Below are 16,917 nucleotides of genomic sequence, written 5' to 3'. Positions count from 1 at the left end.
TCTCCAGTCCTTTTAGTGCAAAAGAAAGATGGTACATACCGTATGTGTGTGGACTATCGAGCACTAAACCATATCACTATTAAAAACAGATTTCCCGTACCTCGGGTAGAAGATCTGTTTGATAAGCTACAAGGCTCTACCTACTTCAGTAGGATTGACCTTAAGAGTGGCTATCATCAAATAAGGATAGTGGATGAGGATATCTTAAAGACCGGGTTTCGCACAACATTTGGTCTTTATGAATATCTAGTCATGCCTTTTGGCTTGACTAATGCACCAGCTACGTTCAATCGTTTAATGGAGAAAATTTTTAGACCATATCGAAAATTCATTGGAGTGTTCTTCGATGATATCATCATCTACTCCAAGTCTTTGGAGGAACATAAGCAACATCTCCAAGTGATTTTTCAAGCCTTGAGGGAGAACAAACTTTTTCTCAACCAAAAGAAAAGTGAATTCTTCCTTCAAGAGATTCAATATCTAGGCCATATTATCTCTCATGATGGTATTCGTATGGATCCATCAAAGTTAGAGGTAATAAAATCATGGCCTAACCCAAGGAATCTACATGAGCTAAGAAGATTTATTGGTATGTGTGCATACTATAGACGCTTCATAGCAAAATTCTCTCAAGTGGCAGGACCACTACACGACTTAACCAAGAAGAACGTTAAGTTTGTATGGACTGCTAAGGAGCAAAATGCTTTTGAAAAACTCAAAGAGAAGCTTACTTCCCAACCAGTCCTCGTGCTTCCGGATCTCTCAAAGCCCTTTGAGGTCCAATGTGATGCTTGTGGTGATTGCCTTGGAGCGGTTTTGCTTCAAGAAGGGCATGCCATAGCATATGAGAGCCGAAGGCTCAATGGTGATGAACGATTCTTGGGCATTTATGAGAAAGAGCTTTTAGCTGTTCTACATGCCCTAGACACATGGAAGCACTACCTATTGGGGACTCCATTTATCCTACGAACCGACCACCAAAGTCTCAAGTATTTCATGACGCAAACCAAGCTTTCTGACAAACAAATGAGGTGGGCAAATTTTCTTTCGCAATTTAATTTTCATATTGCTCACATAACTGGTAAGCACAATCAAGTTGCCGATGCACTTTCACGACGACCAAAAGTTAATGCGGTGTCTATAGCTACTCACAATGATCTATCCTCTATGATAGATGAGTATGCTACTAAACTTGACTTTAGAGACATAATGTCAGCCCTTGCTTTGGGGAAGAAAGAGGAACCATTCACCTTGCAGGATGGTTATCTTCTTCACGGCAATAGGCTATGTGTTACCCATTCCCTTCGTGAGAAGGTTATGTATGAATCCCATGCTCCTCCATATGCAGGGCATAGAGGTATTCAACCTACTCTCCGAGGAGTAGAGACGTATTTCTATTGGCCTACCATGAAAGTGGACATACAAGAGTATGTTTCAAAATGTGTAGTATGCCAAAAGACCAAGTATGATAGAGGGAAGCAACCTGGATTACTCCAGCCATTGCCTATTCCAAATTCACCATGGGAGAGTATATCCATGGATTTCATCTTTGGATTACCCAAGTCTATCCATGGGAATACATGAATATGGACAATAGTCGACAGGTTTAGCAAGCAAGCACATTTTATTCCTGTCAAAAAGACTATTAAGGCACATCAAATGGCAACTCTCTTCATATCTCAGATTTTAAAACACCATGGATTACCCACATCCATCGTGTCAGATAGAGATCCTAGAATGACCATTAATTTCTGGAAAGGTCTCTTTGAAAATCTAGGAACAAGATTGAATTTCTCTTCGGCCTATCACCCACAAACGGATGGCCAAAGTGAGATAGCCAATCTTACAATACTCGATCTACTCAAGACTTATGTTACCGAAGTAGATCAACGCTCACAATGGGAAAAGTATTTACCGCTAGTAGAGTATGCCTACAATAATACTGTACATACTTCTACGGGCAAAGCACCTTTCGAGATCATAGAAGGAAGACCTAAAAGTCCCTTGCTACTGAAAGTACATGCGAAAATCTTCACCACCGATGAGTATAGCCGTGACCTACAAGAATCTTTTCAAAAGATTAGGGAGGCTATAGCCATCTCTCAACAAAGGCAAAAAGCTGCTGCTGATAAGCACAGAAGAGCCTTAATGTTCAAAGAAAATGATTGGGTCTTACTCAAGTTTCCTAAGGCTCGATTAAGGCAAACGACGGGCAAAAATCCTACGGGCCATCAAAAGTATTATGCTAAACTAGCAAAAAGATACTATGGTCCTTTCCAAATCTTGAAGCCTATCAATGAGACGGCTTATCAACTCAAGTTGCCCAACCATTGGCTTATACACAATGCCTTTCATGTAAGCTTACTTAAGCCCTACAAAGGAGAGCCACCAATTGAACCAATTATTGAAGACCCTCCCGAAGTTGAAGACCAAGAAGAGGTGCTACAACCCGAAGCTATCCTTCGGCATGAAGACAAGGTACTACGACATGGTAAGATTATCCGACAGTATCTTATTAAGTTCAAAAATTATCCTTTTGAAGATGCTAAATGGATGCAAGGAGTACAACTTTAGGGTAGTATGAACCTTGTCAATGCTTACAATGCTACATTAGAGTAAGCAAATGTACAAATTTCTTTTAAATAACTCATGTTTTTGTCTTATATGACTAGTCCTCTTTTAATTGTGCACAAAATTTAACTAGTATGCATGCTTAGAATCATGTTTGTGATGACGACGTCTCTCAAACACCAAGTCGAATTTGTCACTCTACTTTGGGAGAATAAAATGGACTAAAGAGCAGACATGCTTGCGGCAGCTATGTCTCCCAAGCACCAAATGGATTAGTCATCCATCTTGGAAAGATGTCATAGGGTAAAAAGGGATCCTTTACCCGCTAAGTACGATTGACTAATGAGTAAGACTTTATCTTTTCTACCTCATAGTCGAGGACGACTATGATTTCAAGAGAGAGGTAATGTCATAAAATCTAATATCTAACTAAACCAAATGATTTTCTCATATTAAATTGATCACTTAATGTGGGAGAATAAACGGGAACAAGTGTTAAGATATAGGTATGTGCTTATAGATCTATCTCAACACGGGGCCAATGGTAAAGGGGCCCAAAAGGGAGATGGTCTATCAAAGAGCAAGGCTAACCAATGGAGCATAAGACCTTAGGGTTAGCTTCATTGAAGACCTCCAATAAATGTGTGTAAAAGTCCTTTGACCTTAAGTAAGCTAGGGCTGAGCTTGAGGTGGGAACCTGGCCCAAGCTCGAGGTGCTTGTCATGCTTGAGGTGTTTTTCATGCTTGAGGTGCTTAATTAAGATGCTTGAGGTGCTTGACTGGCTCCATGCTTGAGGTGCTTGACTTGCTGCATGATTAAAGTACTTGAGGTGCCTTGAGAAGCTTGTGGGAACACCCCCTAGTTCAAGTGCTTTGTCATGCTTGGTGAGTAAGGTGCTTGATCACCTAAAAGTCAAAAGCATTCCTACAAGAGGGGGGGCGAGCCCTTTTTCTAGGGGCTAGAGAGAGAACACCCACTCACACACACAAGGGAAGCCCAACTTGAAGAGGCAGCAAGGACACATGTCAGGCCCCTACCCATGTTACCTTCATGTGTTGCTTGAAGCCTATTGGCTAGGCTTCAAAGGGGTCCAATGATAAATTACATGAATTATCTAATTGTTTTAGCATTTATCAAGTCCTCTCTCTCAAAGGGGAAAGGGGGACACTTGTCCCAAGGCTACCCATGTTGCTTGTAATGGCTCTTGCTTGTGATTGGCTAGGCCTGGAGGGGTCCAATGAGCTTCAGGCATGAGCTACAAGGGGGGGTCGACCCAAGCAAGCTAGGGGGGTGCCTAGGGGGTATACTCACCCACACACACTCACAAGCACTCTCATTGTGTGATATGCAAAGTGCAAGAGCTCCCTCTCCAAGCAAGTAGAGGTTGAGAGCCTACACCAACACTCTTGGCTATGGAGTGCAAATCCAACCAAGAGCCATGCTTCAATGCTTAAGCTTGCCATATCCTTCTTCTTCATTACTATGCTATTATGTATGCTAGCAACAAGAGTATGATAAGTGAGGAACTAATTCTTTCTTCTACGAAATGTTTCTTCTTCCTCTTCCCTACCCTCATTCCCTGCTAGCTCTCTCCACCTTCGAAGGTGTTTGAGGTCTTGGGACTGAGGCTTGGGATAGTTAAAGCTTTCTTCAAGTTTATGTTATGTTTGTGGTGCATGAAGCCTTCCATCTTCATGGCATCACCTAGGTCACAAGGAACACAAAGACTGTATTGTAACAAGTCTCTCTTTATGGGAGAAATCATAATACAAATGCCTATTGGAGGGGGGACCGGCTCCACATAAATCCGGTCCTCAATTGTTGTCATGTCTCTAAACTCTCTCTCTTGCAAAAGTATTGTCTATGCCAAGTTAACTAATTGCTATGATTATGTTGCTATCTTCAATTATGTCTACCCGCTATGCTCACAAAATCATTTCTTGAAAGTACTCTCATTAAATTCTGCTATTCTCAAATTGAATAGGCAAATTCCATTACAATGGACATCCTTGTTTAACCCCAATAGTGCTTACAAAAATTTCTGAAATTTCTCTTCCCATGCGCAATTGACAAATCACCTTGTCATAGATTCGAGAAACCGCAAGCATAAACTCACTTGGCACTTGGAGTTCTTCCATCCTTCTCCACAAATTGTTACGTGGAATCATATCAAAGGCTTTCTTAAAGTCCACAAAACAACAATACAATCGCTTGCCTTTCAACCGACTTTCCTCCATGAGAACACGAAGAGTGACAAGATGATCAATGGTGCTATGGCATCAACGAAAACCCGCTTGTCCCTTTGCACGCTTGTCATTCTCTTCAGCCCAATCACTCAATTTCATCTCCATTATGCACCCAAACAACTTTGCCATAAGAGACCCAATCATTATAGTCCAGTAGTTGCTTGCATTCTTTACATCCCCTCCTTTATGCAAAGGCTTAACCCAATTAGTACTCCAATCATAAGGCATACCATGTTGAAGTGCAAGGCTGAACATATCACATATCCACTCATGGGTAAAATCTCCTGTCCATTTGATCATCTCCGGCTTGATACCTTGAAGATCTCCCGCTTTGCGAGTGGCCAACTTTTCAAGCCCACCGCATACATCCTCAATAGTAAAAAAAGACGGCATACATGGGAGTGAACCATAAAATGACATTTTTTCAGTATTTGCTTGCTCCTATAATTGCCTACAATGTGTGTACTTATCCACTAGACTCAAGTTACCAAAATTCTCAACCCGCTTGCCTCTCAAGTTTCTCCAAAATCTTCCACATGCATGTGCCTTTTCTTGGACTTGAAATTCTTGTTGCTTTACTTCCCATCTTCTTCTCTTCTTTTGAATCAATGCCTTGTATGTATGCAAATGACTTTGATAGTTGTCTTTATCCATAGTTGCATCAAGCTTTATCAAGGACTTTTGAGCATCTTGACATTCTTTATCAAACCACCTTTTGCGTGATCTATCTTTGTTGATACCATGGAGATGCTTTATGGCAAAGCATTCTTCCGCACAAGAACAAATAGCTTTCTTGAAAGCTTCCCATTTAGTTTCCAATGGTGCATCACATTGAAGCTTTGTCATCCATAATTTTTGCTCAACCATTTCAATGTACATTGGTGCCCGTTTGATATCCATACATAGTGATAACTTCTCTTTCCTTTGGCTGAGATTATCATGCTTAGTTGCTTCTCCACATGAAAGGTCAATACATAAGGTGCGATGGTCGGATTCCGGGGTCCATTGACCAAACATAAAACTCTTTATGCGATACATGATGGCTTCAGAGAGTAGCATATAGTCAATCACACTATCCCCATTATGTCATCTACATGTAAATCCATTGGTTCCACTCCACAAAGATACACCATTGGCAATGAGCATACCCGTGCTATTACACATGTGTAAAAGTAACTTTCCATAGTAATCCGGCTCTTTCTCATCCATTGAAGTACGATCATATAAGTGAACTTCCTCCAACTCCCTTGAAATGTATGGCATATCAAATTGTTGAGTATCATGTTGCAATGTTTTTGTGCGAGCATTCATATCCCCAAATACAATAACATCACCTTCACCTTTGAAATAAGCAATGTCCTCTTCCAAATCAGAAAATGGTTGATCTCTATCCATGCAAGCATAAAAGGGAGAATCATGATGAGGAATGTAGCAACCGGCTACAAAAATGGGTGCTCTTTTTGGTGTCATAATTTTCAGCCATACATAACGTTTGTACTTGTCATCTTTCACAATTGATACAAAATCTTCCAATCCTTTCTTAACCATACATGCTAACCCTCCTTGTCCTCTTCGTTTCTTGAGATTCTTTGACCACATCAATGAATGTACATTGTAATCCTCCAAGCCGTTAATCCTTTGTGTATCATGCTCCCAAGTTTCAACAAGAAGTACAACATCGGCTTTGCTTGTTAGTTCATCAATGCCAACCCCCACATTCCATGGGTATCCATTACAATTCCAAAAGAATATTTTCAATTGTAACTCGGTCTCATAGGTCACGCATCCCTATTTGCTTGAGAGACTTGCCTCCTCCTTGGGCACATTTTCTTCATGAGAGATCTCCTTGTTTTTATTATTCTTTTCCTCATATGCCTTGCGACGCATATTTTGTTGCTTAATAGTGCGATCTTCACATACAAAACATTTTGTATCCCTCAAATAGATCCAACTATTATCAAGGATAATCTTTCGCTTGGTCTCATCCGGCATGGTGCATACAATTGGCCGTTTTCCTGAGCGAGGAGCTCCTTGCTTCCCCACTCTATGTGCTTCATAGACCATAACTCCGGACATGCCAAAGTGGGTTTTGAAGAAATCTTCAATAACAATGGCAAGAGAAGGAGGTGTCTCTAACTTCTCTTCGGGAATTCCACGAATAACAATGTTCTTGGAACGTCGCTCCCGTTCCTTCAACTCCTCCATATCCACATTCTCAACATTCTTTGTTTGAACCATAGCTTGCATGAGTGAGGAATTAGAAACCACATTGCTACCACATACATCAGCCCAAGACTTGTTTGTGCATACATTTTTCATGTCGCATACATCCCCGCTCATAGTGTCAAATTTCTCCTCTTTCAATACATGGTCATGCTCTACTTTGCTCATCCGCTCCTTCAAAGCATTCAAGTCCACAAGAGAGCATTTACATTCCTTGACTTCCTCTTCAAGTTGCATCAAACGTGTTGTTTGCATCTCAAGTGTCCTCTTGAGATTCTCATTCTCAACCACAAGTACCCTTAGCATGCCATTCTCCATTGCAAGTGCTCGTAAGTCTTCGCCTTGTTTGTTTACGGTCTCTTGCAATGATACCAAGTATGCCATGATCATGGTTTCCGATGTCGTTGGTTGGGTGGTTGTGTTGCTATCTCCACACTTAGGAGATTTTGGATCATTTTCCACAATGGTTGTGGACCTTGTTGAAGAAGAAGAACCCTTGCGAGTGCTGGAAGACATTGTATGTAAAATAGGAGATGAGAATCAATTTTGTTGAACCTGTTCACTTTGGAAATGCTGCTACAGAAATGCCTTCCATAACTCTGAAAATTTTTGTCTTTACATCAATGCGTAGATGACTTCGTGCTCTTCGATTGAGGCTATAGATCACCCAAATCGGAGTTCGGATGAAGAAGTTATGATCAAAAGAGTGGACTGTTGTCTACTAGGTCAAAAAACGGCTGCGTTTTTTGAGAGAGAGAGAGAGAGAGAGAGAGAGAGAGAGAGAGAGAGAGAGAGAGAGAGACCATGCAACACCATGCAAGCACTAGTCTTCTCCTTCCTCCATGGCTAATCCTCCATGCCCTTTGCTCCTAAGCTCTGATACTAGTGAAAGGCCATAGGGAGACTGAATGTCGGATCCTCCTCCTAGCCAACCTATTATAAGAGGGCCCATGGCCCTTTGCCCTAACTGGGTCCCCTGTCCACACCTTCAGTCCGTCCCTTGGCCTAAGTCCCTGACTCCCCTAGGTCAGGCCCTGCCCTCTAGCCCTTGGCCTGACATTGTTGGCCTTTTCGATGTCCCAGCAACCTCTTCATCCCTTTTCCGCTTCTCTTCCACCATAGATTCATTGGATTAAGCTTTAGCAATATATGCATATACTGAAAAAGAATCTACTGGATCGGTCCACCGAGTAGTTCTCGAATTGAATTCCCTACCTGTTGTAACTTCCCATACATTACCTTACCTGCTTCTGCTGTCTTTAAAGAATATGGCCACAGCTAGCCCTTTGCACCTGTACCCTCATCATCTCCCTTACCACAAACCAGCAACCCATATGTAGCTGCTTCCACAAGAGTAACATAATGCTGTATTTCTTCCACTAGCTTCTTCATGCCGCCCCTGCCAAAGTTTAAGGGGAGCATCTCTCCTGTTGCCCTGAGATGAATCTTCCTGTCTTTCCAAAAAACCACATTCTTCTTGTAAGCTTCATCAAACTCATCACACTCTTTCACATACCTATGCTCTTCACTATCGCACCACATGCATCGATTATCCTAGTTTTTACGTGGTGGCTGTATCTGCTTAGGTTCAGAAGTAGACGCTTTTGCAGCTAACCCTTCAAATTTTTAACAGTTTTGAAATTTAAATGTAGCTCTTGAATACCTTTTACCAGATCATTGAGAACATGCCCCTCCACCTTGGATATTGTCAAGGGTGATTTCTCTTTAATCTCTTCTTCCGCATCATCTATTACCTCGACCACGATCTGCTTGTCAACTCGGTTCTGTCGTTTTACAATCATATTCACCGCTTCAGAGACTATTTTCCAATCTGATGTCAACCCCAGTTCTCCTGCCGGGTCCTCCAACAATTGCACCAAATTCTTTTGAAGTCGTGGATCGGCAGCTTGAATAAACAATTCCACCTTCTGACCCTTCAAAGAACGTTGTTCTGTTGATGACAACTGATCAAACTTCTTTTGAAACTCTTGTAACAATTCTCGTGCAAATAAATTTTTACTGTTCTTCTGCACCCACTTCATAAAACTCTGTCTGGTCACCCTCTGAGTATCTTCAAGAAAATATTCCTCTTGCAACGCCTTCTTGAAGTCCTGCCACTTCGGTCCTTGAGCCGCCTGAATTTCTTTAATCCGGGCCCTAAGTTCCGACATTGCAATCAAATGAAATCCTTCCACTGAGTCCTGGTCTTCAATTACATTAACTTCCGTAGACTACTCATAAAAATTGCAAAATTTTGAAATATCTCGATCTTCAAACCGCTGCAACTTCTTTGTAACACTTTGCCAAGCTTTACGGATCCGCTCTTGCAAATTATGTTGTTGTTGGGAAGCTTGCTGCTGCTGCATGTACGCTACAAATTGCTGCATGACTACCTCTTGTGGTGTAGACATAGGCTTCAACTTTTTTCTCACCCTAGCTTGATTTCACATCGGGTTCACCACGTGTCGGGGGATATGTGCTCAAAATGTGAGTTGGGTCAGCACTGGGCTCCTAGCTGTGGGAGAAGAGAGAAAGAAAAGATGCACCACACTGCAAAACTGTCAAGTAACCTCTTCAAAATAGGAACAAAGTGCTAAAATAATTGAATTTTATGATGCCAACAAAGTCCGATGCACAATAGCCAAGGCGATGCTGTTAACTTAATTAATTGCAAATTAAGGAGTTTAAGCTCCCGTTTACAAAATCTAGGCCAAATTACTTTAGCCTGCACTGATTCAAAATGTCCGCCGATGATCGGTGTTGATGAACGTAAGACTAAACATGTTGAATTGCCGCAAAAATTTTCCCTGTGTTGCTAATTCTGCTTCTTTCTACTTATTTTCTCGATCAGGAATGGCTTCCCCTCTCCGCAAGAGAGAGAGAAATAATCCCACTTTGTTGAGCTTTAACCCTTTTGCTTGCTGCCTTCGACTCCTTGCTTGTCTCTACCTCCGAGAGCTTTACTTCTCAAGCACGAGAGAGATAGAGCGAGAGAGATAGAATGAGAGAAAGAACCCTTTGCTTTGCCTCTCCTGAGAGAGAGAGAGAGAGAGAGAGAGAGAGAGAGAGAGAGAGAGAGAGAGAGAGAGAGAGAGAGAGAGAGAGAGAGAGAGAGCGAGAGAGAGATCCTTGCCTTCGTTCACCTTCCAAGCTCCTCAGTCTTCCCTCCTCTTCTGCCGTCACACTACAACAAAAACTACACACGTGATCTTTTTTCCCTCTCTTGCGTGCGCTAAAAACCCCTCTGTTTTAAGCTTACCCCCTCCCTTAGAAACAAAGGCGCCGTCGTTGCTAGGGAGCGCAAAATCGACCCTTGATTACGTGGCAGCGCAGGTAGGATGGCCAACACAAAATTCAACGGGAGAGGTTTCGAAACTGGTCGCCACAGGCTCCTGAGCATACCCTGCTTCGTGCTTGGCGTCAACCAATGACTCCCCAAGCCAACATGAGCTTATCTCCGCCCCTCGCTCTACCACTCGTTGCCTGAGGCCATCGTCATCTCCTTTCTTTTTCTTCTTCACACACAATGTGTGTCCCCTTTAAAATGGGCGGCCAAACCCTTACTCAATTGGGCAGCCACTAGTCGTTTCTACAAGTGGTTTGTATTTAATGCTTGGCAGCTCATGTATATCATGGTTGAGAAAGAAGAAACCTACTGTGGCCACTCCCAGTTGTGAAGCTGAGTACACTGCAGTCTTCACAGCTACAATTGAGTGTGTAATACGCCGATTATTTGGGGTATTGGAGAGGACACTAACAATATCCTCTATAGTAATAGTCAAATGCATTGACAGCTACAAGGAACCCATTTTTTTATACTCACACAAAGCACATTGAAGTGCATTATCACTATGTTAGACATAGACTCTCGGTAGGAGTGACCAACTTAGCTTATGTGCCAACACAAGAAAACATTGCAGACCTGTTCACAAAGGCATTGCCTCGTGAGAAGTTTGAAGTTTTTCACAAAGCTTTGGGCTTGATTTCCTTTGTGGATTGATCATGTTATTAGCTTCCCTATACACTATGTGCCATCACCGCATCACTCCCACGGGGAATTTGTACCATATATGTGGTACGGATGCGTGGGAACACACTTAGGACCGCCAAGAAACTTTTTTCCTCATTAGGAGGTTATGAACCCATCGCTCTAGGGATATCTTATTTTTCTATTTATGCACTAAGACATATACTCTCTCTTGTGTGCCTTGAGCTTCTTCATCTTGTCCAAGTTGTGTGTGCATCCCTGCAACCCTAATTCCAACAAGAAAGAAATTATAAACTCCCAAATGTGGTAGATTCACTTTACCGATTTGCTTACAATCGCTATCGGTAGCAAGTATGCTTATGACGGTCATCATCTAGATGGTTTAAGTAATATCATTTTGTATGTGTATGAGCTTCGAGTTACCTAAAATATGGGCCAATCAATCAAGGGTTTTGGTTGCCATGACAAGACCAGGGTTCTTAGACAAAACAGCCAACAAAGAATTTTGAGTTGCCAAGACAAGACCAAGGGTCTTTCATGAGAATTGTACTTTTATCATTCCCTCAAGTTTTTATGTATACTAATGTTTCTAGTTAGTGTGTATTTTGTATGGTAGTGTGTACCATTAAATGCTAGTATTTTAAAACTTCTCTTAACGCAAGTAACATGGTCGTACATAACTACAAGGTAGCAGTTGTAGGAAGGATTAGAGACTCTACTGTACCTATTCTACTAGTTTTTCTTCTTCGTGTTACTTTTCCTTATGACGGAATTGAGGATCCAGTCTGGGTATTATACTTTCCTTAATGGTCAATTTTCTTGAAACTATCACATGCCTACAAGGTGGGGATCATTCTTTATCAAATGTTGTCAATCACACGGTGTACAGCATAATCTAGGAGCTCAAGGTGTTCGGTTTAGCCAGTGTGGAGTTTTTGAGAGTCCCTCTCCCTCTTGTCACTGCGTGTTAATAATTAACCCACACACACATACTCTTAGTACTTGATGGATATCACACTTACTGACAACACTGGAGTTTTTGAGAGTCCCTCTCCCTCTTGTCACTGCGTGTTAATAATTAACCCACACACACATACTTTTAGTACTTGATGGATATCACACTTACTGACATCACTGTATGAGACATATTCCATAGGGAGAGAATATGAGTCTCTAGGACTGACACTGGTACCTTTTTTTTAATTATGTGTTGCGACAAAGTCCCTATGTGATGGTCAAATTTATTACGTATTAGACCATTTCAAAGCATGTGATATCAGAAACAATTTCAATGGAAAAAAATTATCGAGTATCTAGTAAGATTTTTTGTAACATTTAATGGCCTAGTAACTTGTGTGTAGCGGAAAATAGCATGAACATAGTGAGCATTTCATTAGAATAGGTTCCTAATGAGCATAACAAGAGTGCTTGGGTGGAAAGAGAAATAAAATGCATAACACCTAGTTAGATAGCATGAACAATACTTCAAAAGAGAGAAATTAAGCTATTGACAACAATTGAGGACCGGATTTACATGGAGCCGGTCCCCCCTCCAAAAGGCTTTGTATTATAGGTTTCTCCCATCAAGAGAGACATTTTACAATACAATTCTTTGTGTTCCTTCAATAATAGCTAGTGGAATCAGGATGGAAGCTTCAAGCACTAAGCAAAACACTTATAAAACACAACATCAATTCCCTCACGGTCTCAGACTCAAGACCTCACACACCTTTGAAGATGGTGAGAGCTAGCGGGGTATGAGAGTAGAGCTAGCGGGGTATGAGAGTAGACTGAGAGGAAGGAGTAGTCTTACGAGAAATATGTACATCTCCTTACATAATCACTCATATTAGCATAGCATAGCTTAGTAATTAGCATGGTAGAAAAGATGAGCATGCATTGAAGCTTGGATCTTGGTTCAATTTGCATCACAAAGCCAAGAGTTGTTGGTGTAGGCCTCCCTTCTCACAAGCTTGGAGTAGGTGATAAGCTTTCATTAAAGCTTGAGAAGCAGAGAGATAGACTCTTTTTGCTGCACACATGAGCTTGTGTGTGAGTGTGTGAGATAATGACTTGAGAAAATCAGCCCCCCCTCTCTCTTGGTCACCCCCTCTTGCTAATTACTCTTGCTAGCAACTCATTGGACCCCTCCAGGCTTAGCCAATGAAATATAAGTAGCATAAGTGATAGCCTTCTGACATGTCCCCCTTTCCCCTTTTGTGAGAGCTTTAGGTAATTAATTAATGCAACTAAACCCTCATTGGACCCCTTTGTCTCCTGGCCAATAGAAATCAGGCAAGTCATTGGGATGCTGAATGCTCATTGGACCCCTTGGGAGACTGACCAATATTCTTCTAGAGAGCTTAGTTCTTATTGGTTCTTTTATAAAGTGTTGTTAAATGAATTAAACTAGATTTACTCTAGCCTAATTCTCATTGGTCCACCTCCATGGCCATCCAATAGGATTTGAGTACACTTTGTGGGTATCTAGGCTAGGGATTGACATGTGTCCCTCATTCCCTTGTGTACAGGAGCTCGTAAGTGTGTGTGTGTGTGTGTGTGTGTGTGTGTTTCTCTCTCATCCCCTACTTCCAGCGCTCGCCCCCTCCTATGTAGGACTCTTTGAAGACTTTTTGTACACACACCAAGCATCCAATTTTCCTAAGCTTTGACCTTTGGACACAACCTTTGAATTTTGGAACCTTAGCATTTTGGAAGTCTTAATGGGCTGAACCTTAAGGTTTTTAAAGCCCATTGTTGCACCTTGCTCTTTTGCAGATGCCCCCCCCTTTGGATCCCTATTTTCCCTCCTTTGGATCCCTACTATGGCCGGTCTGCCAGCTTAACCGATATTCTAGCTTTTTCTCCCCTGGCACTTCCTCATATTAAATGATCAGTTTAACATGAGAAAATCATTTAGGAGAATTACATATTAGTTATTATGACATTACCTCTCTCTTGAAATCATAGTCGTCCTCGACTATGGGATAGAGAAGATAAAGCCTATTCATTAGTCCTTTTTCTAGCTGGATCTGAATTTTTGGTGTGCTGATAGCTTAGGATGTTTGTAGCTTGCTCACCAAGAATTTTTGGATTTGGATCAACTTTGCCCTATCAAATTTGACTTCTACAGTCTGCTGTGGCAGTTTAGAGAATGTTTTGCTTTTGGCTCTTCATACCACTTTTTACAGCTTTTTTGCATATGGTTCCTTTGGGAAAAGTATTTGTCTATGTCTCAGCTACCTACTGCTCAAATGTCAGCCAAAAAAATTTCAAATTTTTTTCATGAGGTACATGGATCGCGATCCATGTTTGGAAGCCAAACTGACATTTCTTGGTACCATCAGAATCAACATGTTTACTAGATGCTAGGGTATCAAAAGTTTTTGATTTGGACCAGTTTTTGTCATTCAAAAGCAAGTTCTTCTGTCTGTCTTGCGATTTTTGACTAGTTTCTATATTTGGCTATTTTGACCAACTTTTTTCAAATTTTTGACATGGTGCCTTTTGGCAAAGTTGTTCCAAATGATATTAGGGATGTACTTGTCAAATATCAGCCACAAATGTAAAAAAGATACATGGATCGCGATCCATGTTTGGTAGAATTTTTAATGAATTTTGTTCTACAGGTTCTCTATGCCCTGTAGAAGCCAAATCTCATCCCTTTTTGAATTTGGATCCCAAAATCTCAAGATTCTCTCAATTTTGTGTCTGCAATGTTTGTTTCAGCTGTTTTTTTCCTAAAAGTCAATTTTGATGTGATTTTTGAGTTTTTCTTTCAAGAAAACTTGATCAAAGCAGTTTCCCAATGATGTACATGTAACTAGTCACTTTTCACCAAAAATGGTCTCTAGGGTACATGGATCGCGATCCATGTTCCTCCACAGAATCTTGACAAACTTTCCAGATTGCTTCTAGAGAGTATGCTAATGCCCTTGATCCACAAATTTTTGAATTTGTATCACTTTTGAGGTCTCTACCATCAAATTTTCAAAATTTCAGAGTTATGGTCATTTTGGCCAAAATATGGTTTTCACCCTTTTTTCCCTCAATATTTTAGCCCAAATTTGATGGTCGTAGTTTCTACTTATTCTACTCCTAAGTACTGAAATGAAATCTGAAACAAAAACAAACTAAATGTGACAAAATAAAGTCGAAACTGAAAATGGTACAACACTCTGAAAGCATAGAGAAAATCGAAGAATGAAATGCTTTTGGCTGTCTCACTCACAACCCTCTTTACTTCTCAAGAATAGATCTAGCAAGTCCTCAACTTCTAGACTCTATCAAGCACTAACCCCCGTGTCTAGATGCTTCACTGCTAAGGTGTAAATGGAATGGAGAGACAAATGTTAGAAAAAGAAGTCTCTAAAAGCGCACTAGGTCACTCACTATCTAAGGATCATATATCCCCGGAAACGGCGCCAATGTTAGCGGGTCGCCGCGACGGACGTCTGCAGCATAGCTTTCTAGCACTAACATAATGTCAATACTCAGGGAAAGTGACTCGGATGGGGCACGAAGACTCTATGAGATCGTCAATCTCACGAAGGGAACCTTAACAAGCAAACACACTAGCTCAACAAGCAAACCAACACTCAATGATCAGGGAAATCTGCCTATGTCCTTTCTCACAACTCTAGGTCATCACGCCATTTCGACACTCGAACGGACTCGAAATGCAATGAAACTTTAGGAGGAGGTCTAGGACACCTAGGGGCACTATCCTAGCAAGTCTGGTTGCAATCCAAAAAGGTATCAAAATCACGATCCATCATGAAAAAGGTCCTGAAAACTGCAACACATCAGTCCAGAAAGGTCGTCCTATGGTCTAAGAACACTCTCCTATGGTCAAAACAACTATAAACAACAATTTAAGCACTCAAATCTGTAGTTACAGCTCACAGACGCGCTATCACAAACCACAACAAAACTGACAATGCTTACACTAGAATGAAAGAGCAAAGAAAGAGGAACAGGATGCAAGTTTTGGAATTGAAAACTGATTACCCATTCATTAACTGCGATGATTACAAGGTTGGAGCAGCTCGTAGCTTGAGCGTACGTTTTTTGAGCTCCTTTCTTCTTCTAAAGATAAGCCTCCTTTCACATTAAGGTTATTGATCTTTATACCTAGGGCATTCTAAATGGTCACTGGTGGCCGGCTCACACGGACCTTTACAATTATCATGACATCATTACAACTCAGGAAATTGACCTGTTACTCTAGAATTAGGATTTACATAGAGTATCACTACACTAGCTTGGAAAACTAATAGAGTACGAATGTGGTGTCCGGCTACGTGTCCGATCAAGTGGACGTCCGTTTGATCTGTCCTCAAACACACCCCCTCCAGATTCCATACTTAAAGCCTACTCTAATTTACAAAGAAACCTCCATCTTAGAATGTTCTTTAAAAACTCTTCCCCTCCCTCTACCCTCTCTCTATCTATTCTCAATCCCTCTTGAAATCCACCTTCGCATTCCTCCACTCTAGACTTTGCCTTCAAACATGTGTTCACTCTCCTCAATTCTCTTCTCTCTTTTATTACTCCTTTCCGCACCAAACCTTCTTTCATTAATGCCCTATCTTCCTTAAAGAATAACCAAAACATTGTTATCAAACCCGCGGACTGTTATGAGAAAGAAGCCCTTCGTCACCTCATGGACCCCTTTACCTACTCCAAGATTTCTTCCCCTCCTCTAGCCTTTGTTTCCTCCCTCCTCACCTCTATGATTTTGAGCTACCCCCTTCTCCCTAGCAATGAGAGAAATTTCATCCTCTCCTCTTCTCTAGTTAAACCAAAACCTTGTCCCTTTTTTCTCCTACCCAAAATCCATAAACCCTTCCTTGTAGGCTGCCCCATTTGTTCCTACAAGGGATATA

Source organism: Adiantum capillus-veneris, chromosome 16 (assembly GCF_014529385.1).
Source record: "Adiantum capillus-veneris isolate H3 chromosome 16, ASM1452938v2, whole genome shotgun sequence".
Taxonomy (NCBI): Eukaryota; Viridiplantae; Streptophyta; class Polypodiopsida; order Polypodiales; family Pteridaceae; genus Adiantum; species Adiantum capillus-veneris.
The sequence above is the reverse complement of the archived record's forward strand: the minus strand, read 5'-3'. Positions refer to the sequence as shown.